The 20,368-nt window shown below is 36.9% G+C and overlaps 2 non-coding genes across 2 annotated transcripts; both read right to left on the bottom strand.

The window, feature by feature from the left end:
- Positions 1–5,037: 5,037 nt before the first annotated feature.
- LOC141682260 (small nucleolar RNA R71) lies at positions 5,038–5,144 on the bottom strand. The gene has a single exon (XR_012559661.1). It is a non-coding gene; the product is annotated as a small nucleolar RNA R71 (small nucleolar RNA).
- An 8,086-nt stretch (positions 5,145–13,230) lies between these two features.
- On the bottom strand, positions 13,231–13,337 carry LOC141682021 (small nucleolar RNA R71). Its single transcript, XR_012559426.1, has one exon. It is a non-coding gene; the product is annotated as a small nucleolar RNA R71 (small nucleolar RNA).
- Positions 13,338–20,368: the final 7,031 nt, after the last annotated feature.

Here is a 20,368-nt window from a genome sequence, read left to right as displayed (position 1 = left end):
TTAGGGTTTGGAACAGCCCAACACTACCAACTATTACATCTGATTACAAATATCGAGTCCTCACACAACTATTATTACTTATTCTACCTGAGCTCGAACATAAGCATCAGCATCACAGGTCTTACGGGCAGTCTGCTTGAATCTAACCATAGCTGCTAGCTGTAATATCAGGGTAAAGCAAGGAGTGAGCCAAATGCTCAACAAGTGCTAACAGTACGACACAAAACATAAATTGAGATATACTTTTAAGAATGTCAATGGAAAGACATAACTAATGATAACGAGAGATAAAACTATATGAGATGGCATCATTTTGCTTGTATCAAAACAATTTTAAAAATCATGTCTTAATCAAAATCATTTTATGACGCTACGGATTACAGCCGGTGATCAGCCGCGAAGTAATCCCGAACCTCGCTGGGTTCTAAAACATTAACGGGAATCCCTAGGCAACTTTTAAGCCTAATATAAGTGTGGAAAGGACTCGCGTCTCAGTCCAGATCCACTATTCAAGAAAACATTTATCCCCCTTTGGGACTGAAAACCCACATTTTATTTATTTCAAAAGCTGATGCCAAATTGTAACAAAATCTCTTTTAACAGTAAACATTTTTATTAAGGGAATATAGATCAACTCGAAACACGGGAAATATGGTACTAAATCTCAGAGCCATGATTCACAAAACTAAACTCTATTAGGGTAACTGAATGGTTTTCATGTATCAAAGTTTGGACAAGGGAATTTAGTGAGGATATTGGATATCATGAAAGGAAGTGCCAAATTAGGCTTAAAGCAATGGTTTCTCATCAAGGTACAGGTGTTGGATCATTAAGAATGTAAGCTTTATGAATACTAAGGGTGTTAAGGTATGAAGAATGATTTTTAGCTCAGGATATATCAGAATTGACAAGCTTTAGGATAAGAAAGAGGGGTATCAATCGTTGAGGGTTCATGTTGATAAGTTTCTGACTTGCAGGGTTCAAAGTAAGGTTCTATAGGGATTCAAGTATCAGGATGAGATATCAATACTTAGGAATTATCAGCATGGTAATCAAGAGGATCAATCAAGTAATATAACAACTCTTTATTTTATCATGGCATTTAACTATCATGAAAAGACTTTTGAACGACTTGCAATACATACTCGAGGGTTCATGGCATTTCTATATAATTCAAAGATAAGCGAGAGATACGCTTGATTTAAACATATCAAAATGACTCAGGATGATTGCATCGATATATATATGAACTGTTTATAGTAAATATGAAGGTCAAGTTGAATCACTTGCCTTGAGATAGGCTGGTCTGGTCTGACTGGTAGGAGCAACAACTGGAGCTTTACTCGACTTTTATGGCAAGTTTTCCCTCGTCTCAAGATCCTACATAAATAATAATAACCCTCATTATAATATATTCTTACCATCTCAACCTATTTACTACCCGAATTTAAACACGAATGGCACTTAGGCCTATATGCACTTAATTTATGTTCACTTTTAAATTACAATTGCACACACATAGCCACATATTCACATATCATATATTAACACCAAATAATACCATATATACCATAACGCAACACTAGGCTTGGATGATCTCGACTCACAACTTAAGTCACTCGGTCGCTAAACTAGACAAGGTCTTCAAATTTTGGCTTCCTAACTCGATGTGCCTTTCCTAAATTATCCAAACCCTATTGACCCTCACTTGTGCCTTTTGCTCTACTGACCTCATACTATCTTACAACTATGGTGGTCGACCTAATACTCACTTCTAAGTGTTCTAAAACTATGTGATAAGTGATAGTGCTCACTGGTGCAAATTTCAGAATGACAACTATAGTTTCTTGAGTGCATTAGGCACTCTTAAACTACAGGTTTTCCTTCAAAACTTTTACACAAGACTCTCCTGACCTAAGGGCATCTCACAAACTTGATGTGGCTCAAGGGCCTGGCTTGGGCCTTCTTGGGCCTAAGCTAAAAGTCCAAGGTTCCCCTGTTTTTCTGGGCAGAAAATGCCCCGACTTGAATTAACTTGTGACACATGGTTCTAACTCATATCCTATGAACTATGGTTGGAAAAACTTCTCTGACATACCCTCTAACTAAGGCCCAATTGGGCCTAATGAGGGATTACCCATGACATGGTCAAATCTCCCTATTTCTAAGTTGCAACAAAACTGTCCCCTGCTGGACAGATTTTGTGATTCTACTTGTGCACCTAACCAAATGACATGCAAACCTCCAACCAACTCCTAAAACCTTTTATATACTCCCAATACTAACTTCTGGTAGCTTGGGCCTCAAAGTGCACATCAATGACATGGTCAAAACTCACTCTAAACCTCAGGGTGCTATACTGATTTTTCTGCAGAAACTATAACTCTCATTTTCCAAGGTTTTGACTTGACAAACTCAACTAACAACAACTCAATACTTAAACCAAGACTTATACATGGTGATCTACTGAAATAACTCCCTTATTCTCAAAATAAACTTGGGTGAGATCATCCATGCCCAAAAACAACAACATGCAACCAAATATATAACATGCAACTCATGGAAAGCACATAACAAGATTTCGGCTAGGCATAAAGTTTTAAATGCTTGCAAAATCGACTTGCACCTAATACTCATCCTTAATAATCATGAAATATAACTTCTTTTAAGTATTAATAAGAAATTTATCATGGAAACAATCTATTTTAAGCACACATATTTCGAATTTATAGATTTTTAAACATAACTACATGATTTCGAAAAGAGTAGCATGCAAAACATGGTTGATCATCATTTTAATGTCTTAAAACTAGAATGCATGGCTAAACATAAATATATAATGAAATTTCAGTAGCATGCAAAGGATTTTAAAGCATGATATCTCCATAAAACACTTAGTTAGCACATATACATAATATATCTCATAGAGAGCTCTTGAATTCACAAGAATCAAGAGTTTCTCTTTGGAGATCACATAAGAACTACACATGCATCCATGGAACTTCAACTTCCAAGTCACAAACACTTGGAAAGTATATAAGATGAATGTAGGTAGAAGATTTACACTTGGGAAGATGAAGAATGAATTGAAAAAATGGAAGGGGGTGGGGGATTTTGGCCTTCGGCCGAGAGCAAGGTGGGAGGGGGGAAAAGGAGAGAAATTTATGGTGTGTTGGAGTGTGGAATGAGTGGAATGACTTCTCCCACTTAGATTTCTTTGTTTTATGCTATTTGGTTTACAAATAATGAGTGGAAGTGAGAACTTACAAAAATGTCCCTTGGTTAAAGTTAGGCCATTTTGCATGCAAGGTTAAGGTAGTAATTTGGTAATAATCAAATGAGTTAGTGGGGTTGAAAAAGTCTTGTTTGCCCTTTGAGAGAATAGATGGGTGATTTGCATGCATGGTCTCTTATGTAATTTGATAAATATGACAACTAAAATTTATAATGATTTATTTTTATAAAATAAAATACAAGTTCAAAAATTATAAAATTTATACCATAAAATAACTTGGATTTTTAGAGACTTTATAAAATCATTTTCAAAATTTGTGAACAAAATACCTTTTAAAAGAAAAAATTTCCAAAGCTTAGAATATTCCTTATAAATCAAAAATAAAGAAATTAAATAAACTCTTGCTTTGAAAAATCATATACTACACAAAGCAAATTTATAATGCATAAATTTTCACTCACACTAGCGTACAATCATTGAATATATTTTCATTTGACTTTAATATTATACCCAATCCATAAATAATATTACATAAAATGCCGGTCGTAACAATCTCTATTGAAGTGACAGTGAATATAGAGGTTTAGAACTTGCCATGCTAGCATAGGTTTATGTATGAATTGGCATGCATTATTTATGGGTAATTTTAACCATCTTATTCATCCTATGTAATCATGATAGATAACTTGTTCTTAAACCATTATATTTTTAATCTTTATAGACATATAGGGACTAAGCATAATTGGTGTATATTCAACTTCTATCTTAATTGTGGATGTTTGATAGTAGGGTATACGTATAACGAAATTTAGAATATACTAGTTTCATGTTATCTAATTAGTTGTCATCACCATAACATGCTAGGGTTAAAGAACATATTTTTGAATGAAGTATTCAATGAAGTTAGAATCTTATGTTTATTCTCATATAAGTAATTCAATCTTAATTCTCTTAGTTAATGCTATTTAGTATAATCTCTTAGTTAAATCAAAACTCAAATTGTTACTTGTCTTAGCATTGAATGATAATCTTATATTGTTGCATAGGTGCATAATCTGAACTTAACTTAAACCAGTCTATGTGGGAACGAACTTGACTTATATCTTATACTACTTGTGATCGCGTACGCTTGCGTGTAGCTCCGTGTTTAAATTATAGCGAACAAGTTTTTGGCGCCGCTTCCGGGGAATATCGGTGTTAAATTTAGTTTATGTGCTTGACATCAGTGGTCGTTAAAGTTCACTGACTCGGATATTTTACTTACTTGTTTGCTTTGTTTATGTTTCAGGTACTCTAGAGAGCGCGTGTGCGAACACGTTCTCAATCTCGTAAGGAAACACTGGAAGAAGTTGAAGTAGTTGAAGAAGTTTTTGAAGAAGTTGAGAAAGTTGAAGAAGAAGAAATCTTTACAATGGGAGAACCAGAAGCAAATCCAAAAGCTTTGATGGATTATTCTCGACTGAAGATCAATGACATTCAGTCTAGCATTGTCAGACCAGCCATTGCGGCTAATACCTTTGAAATCAAGTCTAGCACGATTCAGATGGTGCAGAATTCAGTCCCGTTTGGGGGTTCTCCAACGGAAGATCCCAACATACACATTAAAGATTTCATCGAGATCTGCGACACGTTCAAGTTCAACAATATTTTTGAAGATGCTGTGAAGTTGAGGCTTTTCCCATTCTCTCTGAGGGATAAAGCTAAGTGATGGTTGCATTCTCTACCACCAGGTTTCTATCACTACTTGGGAGGATCTTACTCAAAAGTTTCTTACTAAATTCTTCCATATGGCGAAGACAACTACAATCAAGAATGCTCTTACTCAATTTGCGCAACAATCGGGAGAATCTTTATATGAAGCTTGGGAGCGCTACAAGGAGATGCTTAAGAAGTTTCCTCATCATGGAATGCCTGACTGGATGATCATCAATTGCTTTTATAATGGTTTGGGAGTGCAGTCCAGACCAATGCTCGATGCAGCATCAGGTGGAGCTTTATGGGCTAAGAGTTATGATGAAGCTTAAGAGCTAATTGAATTGATGGATGCTAATGAATATTAGAACCAACTCAGAGATTACCTCAAGGCAAGGGAGCTGGAATTCTGGAGGTGGATATAGCTATGGCTATAGCTGCTCAACTAAAGGCATTAACGATGAAAGTGGATTCTTTGGCTATTTATGGAGTTATTCAGATCACAAGTGTTTGTGAGCTTTGTGCAAGTGCGCACGAAATGGAGCAATGTCCTATATCTAGGTAATCATCTCAGTTTATGAGCAACTTTCAGAGGTCGCAGCAACCAGTTCATGCCATTTATCATCCTAACAACCGCAACCATCCTAACTTCAGCTGGAGCAATAACCAAAATACGGTACAACGGCCTTATCAGCAGTTTGAAGCAAGTCAATTCAACCCTCCTGGTTTTCAACAACAGTATCCAACAAGACAACAACTTCAACTTCAACAGCAACCGCATGAAAGTGCGGGTCAATCTACTAATGAAAAATCCGAATTGGAGGAGTTGAGGCTTATGTGCAAAAGCCAAGCGGTTTTTATCAAGACTCTGGAGAATCAAATATGGCAAATTGCCAATGCTTTGTTGAATCGTCAACTAGGAACTCTTCCTAGTGATATAGAAGCTAATCCAGGCAAGAGGGAAGTCAGTGAGTAGCTGAAGGTAATCACATTGAGGTCTGGAAAGGTCACGAGCCCCCAAATTCAACAAGATGAAGATTCTGAAGATTCTGTCCAGAATGCAGGTGCGTTTGCACCCTTGCCAATTCCAGATAATGAGATTGTAGTTGAAAAAGTTATGCAGAAGGATGTCGAGGTGGAACCGAAGAAGAAAGATATTGTAAACAATCCTCATGAGGGTAATATAGAGGATAAACAAGTCTATCCACCTCCGTCATATCCTAAAAGACTTCAGAAGCATAAGTTAGATAAGAAATTTGCCAATTTTTTGGAAGTTTTCAAGAAGTTGCACATTAACATACCGTTTGCAGAAGCTCTAGAACAAATGCCGAGCTATGCGAAGTTCATGAAAGGTATTCTCTCGCGGAAGGTGAAGATTGAGGAGTTGGAAACCATTGCTCTAACGGAGGAGTGCAGTGTTGTACTGTAACAGAAGTTACTTCCGAAGCTTAAAGATCCTGGAAGTTTCACTATTCCTTGCATTATTGGAAACTTGTAGTTCGCCAAATGCTTGTAGAATTTGGGAGCTAGCACCAATCTGATGCCCTTTTCTATCTTCAAGAAGCTTGGTCTACCTGATCTGAGACCAACATACATGTCATTGCAACTAGCTGATTGTTCCATCGCTTATCTGTGAGGAATACTGGAGGATGTCTTGGTTAAGGTGGTCAAACTCATCTTCCCTGCAGATTTTGTAATTCTGTACTTTGAGAAAGATAAGAAGATTCCCATTATCTTGGGGAGACCATTCTTAGCTAGTGGCCAAACTCTGATCAATGTGCAGAAGGGAGATCTTACAATGAGGATTCTAAATCAGGAAGTCACCTTTAATGTGTTCAAAGAAACAAAATTCCAACTGATGAAGAAGAATGCTTTAAAGTAGAGATGGTCGATTCTGTAGTGATTTCGGAACTTGAGCAAGTGCTAATGTCAGATACGTTAGAGAGAGCCTTGACAAGGGAATCTGATAGTGAAGATGAAGAAGGGGCAGAGCAACTGCAGTGTTTGAATGCTTCTCCATGGAAAAGGGGGATGGATCTGACATTTGAGTCTCTTGGATTAATAGAGCTGAAAGATTTTGAGAAGCATTTTCAACCATCTATTAAAGAAGCTCCCACACTTGAGCTCAGCCCACTACCAGATCACTTGAGTTATGCATTCTTAGGTGCACCCCATGATAATGGGTTGGGATATATTTTTGATGATATGGAGAGTGTCCAGATGGATCCTTCTGTGCCTACAGAGGGTTCTTCTCATGTGCAGCAGGAAGTTGATAGGACGAGTGTTGGTGATGAGCAGTACAGGCGATTGACCAGGTGTATGGAGGCCATGCACGACATTCACCGTCATTTTGCTACAGATTTGACACAGGCTTTGTACACTGTTTTCCGGACCACTAGTGTCGAGGTCGATTGGCCTGTATTTGGAGCTGATTTTGTTTACCCGCCTCCTGATACTCTACCCGAGAAGGGTGATCCTCCCGACGATTAGGTATGCCTTGTATCCTTATTATTGCCTTCAATGGGAACATTGAAAATTTTAAGTTTGGGGGTGATAATGTAAGGACGAGTAGTTGTGTGTAGTTTCCATATAGATTCATGTTCCATGTATAGTTGTTAATTCATTCATATTTTTGCATGATTGTTCATTTAGGTCATATTTGTTTGTATTTTTGTTCATGTTATTATGTGAGTCCATGTAGTTGTATTTGCATGCATATAATATGATCCCTTATGTTGAGCTATTTTTGATTTATTGGTTGGTGTTAATTTGAGTGTAGTGATGGCGAATAGAGGGATGTTTTAAGTCTTAATGATTTGATTTGCATGCCCATAAAAAAATCACAAGTCTTATATGTTGCTTTTAATCTAGATCTTGATCATACTTGTTTATTTGTTGAGATTTAATTACTTGGTCATATTTAGAATTTTTTTTATTCTCGTAATGACGTAGGAGCACTGATTTTTAAACTAGAGAAAATCAGGATTTCATTGCTAGTTGTGAATAAGGCTAGGCGTCAAATGGCTAGTATCCAATTCATATTTTTATGAGTAGTCTAGGGTTGAATGAGATGGAGTGAAGCGCACTCATTCAGAAATCATTGAAAAGAAAAAAAGAGAAAAAAAAAGAGAAAAAAAAAGGAAAAGAGTATGTGTTATGCATAATTGACCAAGGGTGAGCTCTTTAATATTCAAGCAATTAAGTTCTAGGGGACTTTGTGCTTAGTGACCTAAGGCTTTGATAGTCAGGGATCCGCTAACCTAACGCTCGCTACATGGGTATTATTGCATAAGTCTTTTGGGACCTCATGCATTGCATGGTCAAATAAGCATCTTTGTTATGTGTTCAATAATAACATGAATCCTTGTATAACTCTAGTAGAAAGGAGGTGTTGTGAGTCATTATGCATTTAACGTCTATTCTATTTATAAGTTTGTTATTGTTTTGATGAAAGATAAGTTATGGTTATTGATCTAGTGTCGAAAGTATATCTGTTAAGCATCCCTCACACGCACGTTTCTGGTTGTGAGTTGGTTTGTGGGATTTATTTTAAGTCATTGCATTCTTAGAGACATTGGCTTATTCATTTGGTTATGGTTATTCTGAGGGGATCATTGCATTGTAGGATCGTTGCATTTTCACGTAGTTGCATTCATGCATTTATTTTGTTTTTCGTGTTGAATCTGTTTATGCATGAGGACAAGTATCGATTTAACTTTGGGGGTGTGATAACTGCATTTTATATCTACTTGGAATGCTTCATTTCTGGCTTAAATTGGTGTTTTGGACTCAAGTATCTGGTATGTTTGATATATTTTTGTGTTTTTACATTGTAGGGCATCAGTCGTAGAAGGAAAGGGCTTTACAAGGACTTTATGCTAATAAGAGATAAGATTTTTAAGTGCAGGCCATTCTTAACTTGTAGAGAATCTTGTTATCTTCGCGTGGGTAGTTGAATCGCCTAATTCTGACGAGTAGAACTCAAGATACGGCCAAAAGCAGAATTGTTAGAAAATCAAAAGAAGGTTGGCGCGCGCGCATCGAAACCGGCGCGCCCGCACCCCAAAAATCATTAAACCGGCGCGCCCGCGCCACTTCCTGCATGTCCGCACGGCCTTTCTGCACCAGAGTCCTATTTCTACTTGAATTTGATGATTTTGAGGGTCTAGGTCCACTAGGGGATTATATAAACCAATAAAAAGACATTTTTAACAAGGAGCCAAGGGAGAGCAATACGAAGACCTAGAAAGCACAAGACGGCTATGGTGAAGAAGACTTTTGTATTCTTCAATATAGTTGATACTTTGGATGCTTATTTTTTATTTGTCTTTGAACGTACTCTTATATTTTTTATTATCATGTTTACATTGGAACCCATGCTGATGATGCGTTCGATTATGAACTAATCATTGTCATGGGGTTCTAACGGATTTATTTATGGATTTCAATAGTTAATTGTTTTATAATCCTTTATGTGTGGTGATTTATGATTTCCTAGTTTGGTTGTGCTTATTCGTCTTTGATGCGTAGCTAACATCTAAGATTGTTTGTTAATCTCTATTGAAGCGACAGTGAATATAGAGGTTTAGAACTTGCCATGCTAGTATAGGTTTATGTATGAATTGACATGCATAATTCGTGGATAATTTTAACCATCTTATTCACCCATTGTAATCACGACTAGAATAACTTGTTCTTAAACCATTATGTTTTCAATATTTATAGACATATAGGGACTAAGCATAATTGGTGTATATTCAACTTTTATCTTAATTGTGGATGTTTGATAGTAGGGTATACGTATAACGAAAGTTAGCGTATACTAGTTTCGTGTATCTGATTAGTTGTCATCACCATCACATGTTAGGGTTAAAGAACATAACTTTGAATGAAGTATTTAATGAAGTTAGGATCCCATGTTTATTCTCATATAAGTAATATAATCATAATTCTCTTAGTTAATGCTATTTAGTATAATCTCTTAGTTAAATCAAAACTCAAATTGTTACTTGTCTTAGCATTGAACAATAACCATACATTGTTGCATAGGTGCAAAATCTGGACTTAACTTAAACCAGTCTCTCTGGGAAAGAGCTTGACTTATATCTTATACAACTTGTGATCGCGTACGCTTGCGTGTATTTTCGCATTTGAATTATAGCGAACAAATATTGCCTATAATATATATATATATATACGAGGGAAACATACTAAAAGCTAGGGCAATTCCAGCAAAATCTCAATAGATGTCAGGGTTACGCCTTCGAAACCCTCGACTGGACTCTTAGACTCGCTCCTCTAATTGAGTTGCTGCTTCACAACTTTATATAAACCTTCCTACACTCTTTTGACTCTACTCCAAACCTAAATCAGGGACAACCTGTAGCTTTGATACCAACTGTGACGGCCTCAACCCCGGGTTCAGTAGTTGACATCACGAATAACAATGACCCACAAATAATACAACTAAAATCCATTATTAATACAATATAAACACAACCCCTTCTCCAAGAACTTTTCCAGTTTAAGTATGACTTAGGTTACATAACTATTACAAACCAACTTAATCTAAATTATCATGACCCAACTAACTTACTACAGCAACTCAACAGACCACATATGGTCTGACACAACTAACTCCGAGGAGCCTGATACGGAAAGAACTGGAACTTTGCCCTGACTATGATGGAAGGGTCTCCTAGGCATCTGCAATATCATTACAAAATATTCTGCAAGGGTGAGCAATCAATTTCTCAGCAGTACCACTATATGAATAACAAGTAAAACAGTTTATGATAAAACAGTTACAAGAACATAAATCATAACTTGATACAAAATAAGTAAAACATGTATAAATTGGATATCAACAACTAGCATGCTCTGTAAAATAATAACTTCAGTTGTGTGCTGTGTATAAATACCAGAGTCCAATTTTAGCATGTTATTTTCATTTCTAAATCCATTATTCCATTACAAGAACCACAAAGTCATATGTTCCGTTACGGGAACCCCAAAACCAAAATCATATATATATATATTGGACAAATCCTAGGGAGAGTTGATCAGTCTATCCCACCACAAACCTATTCCGGAACTCAGAGACTAGCTAGGTCTCTGTCACGCTGGACTAAGGGGTTCAAATATGGCGCGCAACCATCTTAGCCACTTAAGCAAACCCGATGGGCCATTACGGGCCTCTTACGTAACCATCCAATATCTGATACGTTTTATCCAGTTTCCAAAATCATTTATACCTATCTCTTTTAAAACAATTATGTCACAACACACTTTCCAAAACCTTTCCAATTTTGATCACCATTTAGAGATAGTCAATTTTAGAAGTTACTTTTCCCCAAAACATAATTTAAACGAATATTTTTGATAAGTAGATTTTATATCCACTTGGAACACTTTATTACAAGCTTAAATTGGTGTTTTGGACTCAAGTTGTTGGTATTTTGATGTGTTTTTGTGTTATTACATTTCAGGTATCAGTTATATGAAGCAAAAAGCTTTTAAAGGAAATATGATAAAAAGTGATCAGAATTGGAAGCCAAGGTCATTGTCAAGTTTTAGAGAATCTCGTTAGCTTCGCGTGGGCAGTTGAATCGCCTAATTCTGACGAGTAGAACTCAAGTTATGGCCAAAACAAGATTCATCAGAATTTTTTCCAGAAGCTGTCTAAGCGCCCGCTCAGGAGAGCTGAGCGGCAGCCCAGAGAGCTGAGCGCCCGCTTAGGAGAGCTGAGCGTATATATACTTAAAAAAAAGGGTTTTCATCATCCGGGAAGATTTGGATACCAAGGAGAAGACCTAGAAGCACAGAACAACTCCGAAAAAGAAGATCTTATTTTCAACTTGTGATTCTTTGAATTAGTTGTAACTTTGGATGCTCATTTTCGTTCTTGTTGAACCTAGATCTCATTTATTCGTACTTTAATCATTATTCAGTTATTAAGACCTTGTTTATGCCATGCTTTCATTGGAACCCATGGTGACGATAAGTTCAAACATGGGCTAATCGTTATCATGGGATTCTAGCGGATTTACTTATGTATTTCAATAATTAATTTGTTTCGATATCTTGGTGTGTGGTGATTGATTGATATCCTAGTATTGGTTGTGCTTATTCGTCTTATGTGTGTAGCTAACATATAAGATAGCGTGTTAATCTCTATTGAAACGACAGTGAATATAGAGGTTTAGAACTTGCCATGCTAGCATAGGTTCATGTATGTGTATGCATGATTCGTTGGTAACTCTAACCGTTTTACTTGCCCTATGTAATCAAGATAGATAACTTGTGCTTAAACCGTTATGTTGTCAAATTCTATAGACATATAGGGTCACAATATAATTGGTGCCTATTCAGCTTCTATCTCTTTTGTGGATGTCTGGTAGAATGGTACTCGTGCAACGAAAGTTGGCGTTTACTAGTTTCGTGTTATCTGATTAGTGTCATCACCATCACATGCTAAGGTTAAGAACGAAAAGGTTATTGAATGAAGTAGTAATGAAGTTGGGATCCCATGTTTGTCATATATAATAATTCAACCTCAACTCTCTTAGTTAATGTAATTTAGTATAATCTCTTAGTTTAATAAAAACCCAATTTGTTATTTTTCTTAGCATTGAGCGATAACCATACATTGTTGCATAGGTGCATAAATTGAACTTAACCTAAACCAGTCTCTGTGGGAATGAATCTGATTTATATCTTATACTACTTGCGAACGCGTATACTTGCGTGAATATTAGCGCGTGTTTTCGCCCTAACAAGTTTTTGGCGCCGCTGCCGGGGACTCGGTGTTAATTTTTAGTTTATGTGCTTGTCATCGGTGGTCGTTAAAGTTCACTGACTCGGATTCTTTTACTTTCACGGTTTATTTGTTTGTGTTTCAGGTACTCATTACAATGGGAGATCCAGCAGCACGAACGAGAGCCTTGATGGATTTTTCTCAACCCAAGATCATTGACATTCAATCTAGCATTGTCCGGTCAGCTATCATAGCTAATACCTTTGAGATCAAGCCTGGCATAATTTAATGGGTGCAGAATTCAATCCAGTTTGGGGGTTCTCCAACGGAAGATCCCAATATGCACATTAGGGATTTCATTGAGATATGCGACACCTTCAAGTTCAACGATGTTTCTGAAGATGCTGTGAAGCTGAGACTGTTCCCATTCTCTCTGAGGGACAAGGCTAAGAGCTGGTTACACTCTCTACCAGCTGGTTCGATTGCTACTTGGGAAGATCTTGCTCAAAAGTTTTTCACTAAATTCTTTCCTATGACGAAGACAGCTGCATTCAGAAACGCTATTACTCAATTTACGCAGCAAATGGGAGAATCTTTATATGAAGCTTGGGAGCACTACAAGGAGATGCTTAGGAAGTGTCCTCATCATGGAATTCCTGATTGGATGATCATCAATTGTTTTTACAATGGGTTAGGAGCATAGTCCAGACCCATGCTCGATGCAACAGCAGGCGGAGCATTATGGTAAAAAGAGCTATGAGGAAGCTTATGATCTAATTGAACTGATGGTTGCTAATGAATATCAGTATCCAACCCAGAGATGTCCACAGGGCAAGGTAGCAGGAGTTCTTGAAGTGGATACAGCTATGGCTATCACTACTTAACTAAAGGCGTTGTCTATGAAGATCGATTTTCCGGCTAACTATGGTGTTAAGCAGATAACCAGTGTTTGTGAGATGTGTGCAGGTCCGCATGTGACAGAGCAATGCGCTATATCTAGTGACTCAGCTCAGTTTGTGAACAACTTTCAGAGATCGCAGCAACCAGTTCCAAACATTTATCATCCTGACAACTGGAATCATCCTAACTTCAGCTGGAGTAACAATCAGAATGCGATGCAATAGCCGTTCCAGCAGTTTGGAAATAAGCTATTCAACCCTCCTGGTTTTCAGCGACAAATTGCACCAAAACAACAACTCCAAATTCAACAACAAAATCATGATGTATGTCTATTTTCGAATGAAAAATCTGAATTGGAGGAGTTGCGGCTTATGTTCAAAGACCAGGCTCTTATATGCCAAAGCCTGGCTATTTCTATCAAGACTCTGGAGAACCAAATAGGGAAAATTGCTAATGCCTTATTGAATCGACCACCAGGAACGCTTCCTAGTGATACAGAAACCAATCCAGGCAAGAGGGAAGTTGAAGAACAGGTGAACGCCATCACCTTAAGGTCTGGAAAGGTTGCAAGCCCCCAAATTCAGCAAGACGAAGAGCCTGAAAAGTCTCAAGTTCCAGAATCTGAAGTTTTGGCTGAAGAAGATGTGTAAAAGGAAGTAGAGGTGGAACCAAGGAAGACTACTATAGAACACACTCCTCCTGAGGGTAATACAGGGGAGAAACAGATCTATCCTCCACCTCCTTTTCCTAAGAGGTTGCAGAAGAAAAAGCTGGATAAGCAGTTTGAGAAGTTTTTGGAGGTGTTCAAGAAACTTCATATCAACATACCTTTCGTTGAAACTCTTGAACAGATGCCTAGCTATGCGAGGTTTATGATAGGTATTCTCTCTCGGAAAGTGAAGCTCGATGACTTAGAGACTGTTGCTCTAACGGAGGAATGCAGTGTTGTGCTGCAACAGAAGTTGCCTCCGAAGCTTAAAGATCCTGGAAGCTTCACTATTCCTTGCACCATCAGAAACTTGTTGTTCTACAAGTGTTTATGTGATTTAGGAGCTAGCATCAATCTGATGCCCTTATCTATCTCCAAGAAGCTTGGTCTGCCTGATCTGAAACCAACATACACGTCATTGCAACTAGCTGACCATTCCATCGCTTATCCACGAGGTTTAGTGGAGGATGTCTTGGTCAAGGTGGATAAACTCATATTTCCTACTGACTTTGTAATTCTTGATTTCGAGGAAGATAAGAAGATTCCCATTATCTTGGGAAGACCATTCTTGGCTATAGGCCAAACTATGATCGATGTGTAATAAAGAGAGCTTTCGATGAAGGTTTACGATCAAAAGGTCACTTTTAATATGTTCAAGGAAATAAAGTTACCCACAGCTAAAGAGGAGTGCTTTAAAGTAGAGCAACTGCAGGTTTTGAATGCACCTCCATGGAAGAGGAAGTTGGATATGCCATTCGATTCACTTGGGTTAGCAGAGCTGAAAATTTCTCAGGAGCGTTTTGAACCATTTATTCAAGAAGCTCCCACACTTGAGTTCAACCGAAAGCCAGATCACTTGAGTTATTCATTCTTAGGTGCACCCCCTGACAAGGGGTTGGGATATATTTTTGATGATGAAGAGAATGGTTGGATGGATATTCCAGTGCCTATACAGGGTTCTTCTCATGCGCCACAGGTAGTTGATAGGACTGGTGTTGGTGATGAGCAGTACAGGCGAGTGACTAGGCGTATGGAGGCCATGCATGTCATCCACCGATATTTTGCTGAAGATTTGACACACGCTTTCGATACTATTTTCTGAGACACTAGTGGCGAGGTTAATTGGCCACCTGATCCTCCACCCGACGAGGGTGAATCTCCCGCTAATTAGGTATGCCTGAAATCCTTATTCTTACCTTCAATATGTAAGGATTAGTAGTGTGTGTCCATATAGATTCATATAGATTGATATTGCATGTTTAGTTGTAGTTCATTCATATTTTTGCATGATTTGTTCATTTAGGACATATTTTTTTGTTTTTATGTGATTTCATATAGTTGCATTTGCATGCATATTTAGCATGACCCCTTAAGATGAACTATGATATTTGATAAGCTGATGTTGATTTGAGTGTGGTGATGACGAATAGAGGGATGTTTAAGCCTTAATGAATTGATTTGCATGCCAGAAACAAATATTTTCACAAAGTCTTATAGGATTGCTTTTGATCTAGATCATGATCATACTTGTTTGTTGTTGAGATTTAATCACTTGGTTATATTTAGAATTTGTGATATTCTCGTAATGACGTAAAAACACTGATTTTTTTATCTGGAGAAAAACTTGGATTTCATTGCTAGTTGTTGTAAGGCTAGGCGTCAAATGGCTAGTAGCCGACTCATATTTTTATGAGTAGTCTAGGGTTGAATGAGATGGAGCGAAACGCACTCATTCAGAAATTATTGAAAAAAAAAAGAAAAAAAGTATGTGTTTATGCATAATTGATCAAGAGTGAGCTCTTTAATACTCGAGTTATTAAGTTCTAGGGGACTTTGTGCCTAGTGACCTAAGGCTTTTATCGTCTGGGATCCGCTAACCTAACGCTCACTACATGGGTATTATTGCATAAGTCTTTTGGGACCTCATTCATTGCACGGTCAAATAAGCATCTTTGCTATTTGTTCAATAATAGTGTGAATCCTTGTATAACTCTAGTAGAAAGGAGGTGTTGTGAGTCATAATGTGTTTATTGTCTATTCTTTTTATAAACTTTTGATTGTTTCGATAATAGATAAGTTATGGTTATTGATCTAGTATCGAGAGTATATCTATTAAGCATCCACACATGCACGTTTCTGGTTTGTGAGTTGGTTTGTGGGATTTATTCGAACTCTGTTTCAAGTTATTGAATTCTTAGAGGCATTGGCTTATTCATTTGGTTATGGTTATTCTGAGGGGATCGATTGTATTATCATTTAGTTGCATTCACGTAGTTGCATTCATGCATTAGGTTTGTTTTGTAGTTTGAGTCTGTTTATGCTTAAGGACAAACATCGATTCAAGTTTGGGGGTGTGATAAGTGGATTTTATATCCACTTGGAACGCTTTATTACAATCTTAAATTGGTGTTTTGGACTCAATTTGTTGGTATTTTGATGTGTTTTTGTGTTATTGCATTTCAGGTATCAGTTATATGAAGAAAAGAGCTTTTAAGGAAATATAATAAAAAGTGATCAGAATTGGAAGCCAAGGCCATTGTCAAGTTGTAGAGAATCTCGTTAGCTTCGCGTGGGCAGTTGAATCGCCTAATTCTGACGAGTAGAACTCAAGTTATGGTCAAAACAAGATTCATCAGAATTTTTTCCAGAAGCTATCTGAGCGCTCGCTCTGGAGAGCTGAGCGGCCGCTGAGCGCCCGCTCAGGAGAGCTGAGCGGCCACTCAGGGCACGGCTGGTCGCTGATTTCGCTGAAAAAGCCTTTTTTGAGTGGAATTTGACGATTTTAAGGGTCCAGGTCCACTAGGGGCGTATATATACTTAAGAAAAAAGGGTTTTCATCATCCGGGAAGATTGGGATACCAAGGAGAAGACCTAGAAGCACAGAACAACTCCGAAAAAGAAGATCTTGTTTTCAACTTATGATTCTTTGAATTAGTTGTAACTTTGGATGCTTGTTTTCGTTCTTGTTGAACCTAGATCTCGTTTATTCGTACTTTAATCATTATTCAGTTATTAAGACCTTGTTTATACCATGCTTTCATTGGAACCCATGGTGACGATAAGTTCAATCATGGGTCAATCGTTATCATGGGATTCTAGCGGATTTACTTATGGATTTCAATAATTAATTTGTTTCGATATCTTGGTGTGTGGTGATTGATTGATATCCTAGTATTGGTTGTGCTTATTCGTCTTATGTGCGTAACTAACATATAAGATAATGTGTTAATCTCTATTGAAGCGACAGTGAATATAGAGGTTTAGAACTTGCCATGCTTGCATGGGTTCATGTATGTGTATGCATAATTCGTAGGTAACTCTAACCGTTTTACTTGCCCTATGTAATCAAGATAGATAACTTGTGCTTAAACCGTTATGTTGTCAAATTCTATAGACATATAGGGTCTCAATATAATTGGTGCCTATTCAGCTTCTATCTCTTTTGTGGATGTCTGGTAGAATGGTACCCGTGCAACGAAAGTTGGCGTTTACTAGTTTCGTGTTATCTGATTAGTGTCATCACCATCACATGCTAAGTTTAAGAACGAAAAGGCTATTGAATGAAGTAGTAATGAAGTTAGGATCCCATGTTTGTCATATATAGTAATTCAACCTCAATTCTTTTAGTTAATCTTATTTAGTATAATCTCTTAGTTTAATAAAAACCCAATTTGTTATTTGTCTTAGCATTGAGCGATAACCATACATTGTTGCATAGGTGCATAAATTGAACTTAAGCTAAACCAGTCTCTGTGGGAACGAATCTGATTTATATCTTATACTACTTGTGAACGTGTATACTTGCGTGAATATTAGCACGTGTTTTCGCCCTAACAATTTTCATATACAGGGGATACGTGACTTAAAACGTTATGTTCCACTACACAAATTGAATCAACAGTTATTCATATATACTGAACCGTAAAAGATTTATTCAGGGGTACTTGCCTTGCGAAGCTTTTCAACTGACACTAGCTCGACTTTAAACCGATTTTAACTTTCGAGTCCTTCGACTTGAACCTACATAATCGAAATATCCTAGGTTAGACGACCAGTTATGCTTGACATATCCTCGCTAATCACTTTACCCGAACGATAACGATTCATGACTTGTACTTATACGTAATAATATAATACACGTAACAACCTGGGTGCGTTTAATATTTATGTACAGATATACACGCTCGACAAGTATTCTCGTAGTTAAACTAATTTTCGGAAAATTTGGACAGCGACTCCTTTATTTATAGGAATACACGTCGAAACATAATCAACATCAATTCCCAACAAATCACAATCCACAATTCCCGTCTCGATACGACTCGTAACATAAATACTTATTTACGTTTTGAAAATAATTTATACGTATCATTTTATTTGTTTTATATATGTAGGACTTAGAACGTATCATCACGGTCCACCGTCGACTCACCGAAGTTCATCGTCAATGGTGGAAAAATTTTGCGGGTACCCGGTTAAATTTCGGGTTTCCAACGCGAAATTCCACCGATTATTTTTAAAATTATTTCCGCACGAATAATTTATTTTCACGAAATCAGTCAACAAATTTCTACAGAAAAATTAAATACACGGTTAAAATATCACCACCAACACACGCGTATAAGACGCGCTGCACAGAGAACCAAAAATCATGGCCAGAAAATACAGGGGCGGCAACACAATCGGGAAAAACACAGACCACGGACACACATACATGGAACACATACATATATATACGGTACATGAGTGAATCGAAGGCAGGAACCAACCGGAAAAGAGGAAATGACCGGAAAACGCAGCCGGCGATCGGAGTAAAATGAAAGGGAAAATAAACGAAGAGGGAGGAGAAAAGAGATTGTGAGAGAAGAAGAAGAGAGACTGAAGAGAGATGAGTAGAGAGATAAGAAAAGAGAAATTGATTCGATCAGAAAATAAGAGAATAGAGGAGATAAACCCAACTGCAGCCACGCAGCAACCAGAAGGGGATACGTGTTGATTCCTTTTATTTGGTTTTGACACGTGTCCCTAATACTCATACATACTGAATTCTGACTCGCTTTTCTCATAATAAACGTACTGAGGTGCAACTAAAAATTCAATGAAAAATCACAAATATAATACCAAAATTCTCGGAATATTCGAAAGTTAATAAAATAAAAGTTTCGTAATTAAATACGAATTATTCAAACGCGCACTATATCCGGATTTAACAAAATAACAAATAAACGTGCGGGTGAATTTAATCCCAAAAATTTCCAAAATAATTTTAAAATTCTCAAAATATTCCAAACTTAATAAAATATGAGTTTCGTAATTTTTGAAGCATTCTGGAATTTGATACTGAATTTACACTTAAATGAAATCAGAAAATCATTTAAGGCTAAATAATTGATAAAAAATTGATTTCTGATTTTCATAAATTCCTAAAAATAATTTTTTTAATTATAAAATCATAAATATAATTTTAGATATAATTCAAATATTTATGAAAAATAAATTTTCAATAAAACCACTTGTAAAAGTAAAACAAAACTCAGGATTTAATAATACAATTAATTCTCGTACACCACTGAGTCACACACAATTAATAATAAGATAGCACACAGCTGGCAGAAGCAATAGACATATTTTATTTATTGATTATTCCATAATTACACTTTAAATAATACGAAAATACGAGTCGTTATAACTACCTCTCATCAGAGTCGATTTTATGTCATTCATTAAAAACCTATAATATTTTAATATCATGTTTAAAGAACTTTCCGTAGTTCTTGTCATTAGAAATTCAATTATCGAATTTCTCAAAAAAAATTACATGGTTCAAACGAAACTACATTTCTGGCTCACCTACTGGTACAACTAGAAGAGGCCCAAGAAAGAACATATATTTTCAATAAACCCACATTCGGTGATCCTTGATCAACTGATGAGTTAGAGTTAATAACTTTTTTGGATTCTCTCTGAAGTTCAGCATAAATAGCTGATATCAATATTCGCCGTATTAAATATCACATGGATCACTATAATAGGCTCGTGTGTCACTGTCGCAGCAGACCGACACCAACACGTGATA

This window comes from Apium graveolens, chromosome 8, assembly GCF_009905375.1.
Source record: "Apium graveolens cultivar Ventura chromosome 8, ASM990537v1, whole genome shotgun sequence".
Classification (NCBI taxonomy): Eukaryota; Viridiplantae; Streptophyta; class Magnoliopsida; order Apiales; family Apiaceae; genus Apium; species Apium graveolens.
Note: the sequence above shows the minus strand (reverse complement) of the source record. Positions and strands in the feature narration are given on the sequence as shown.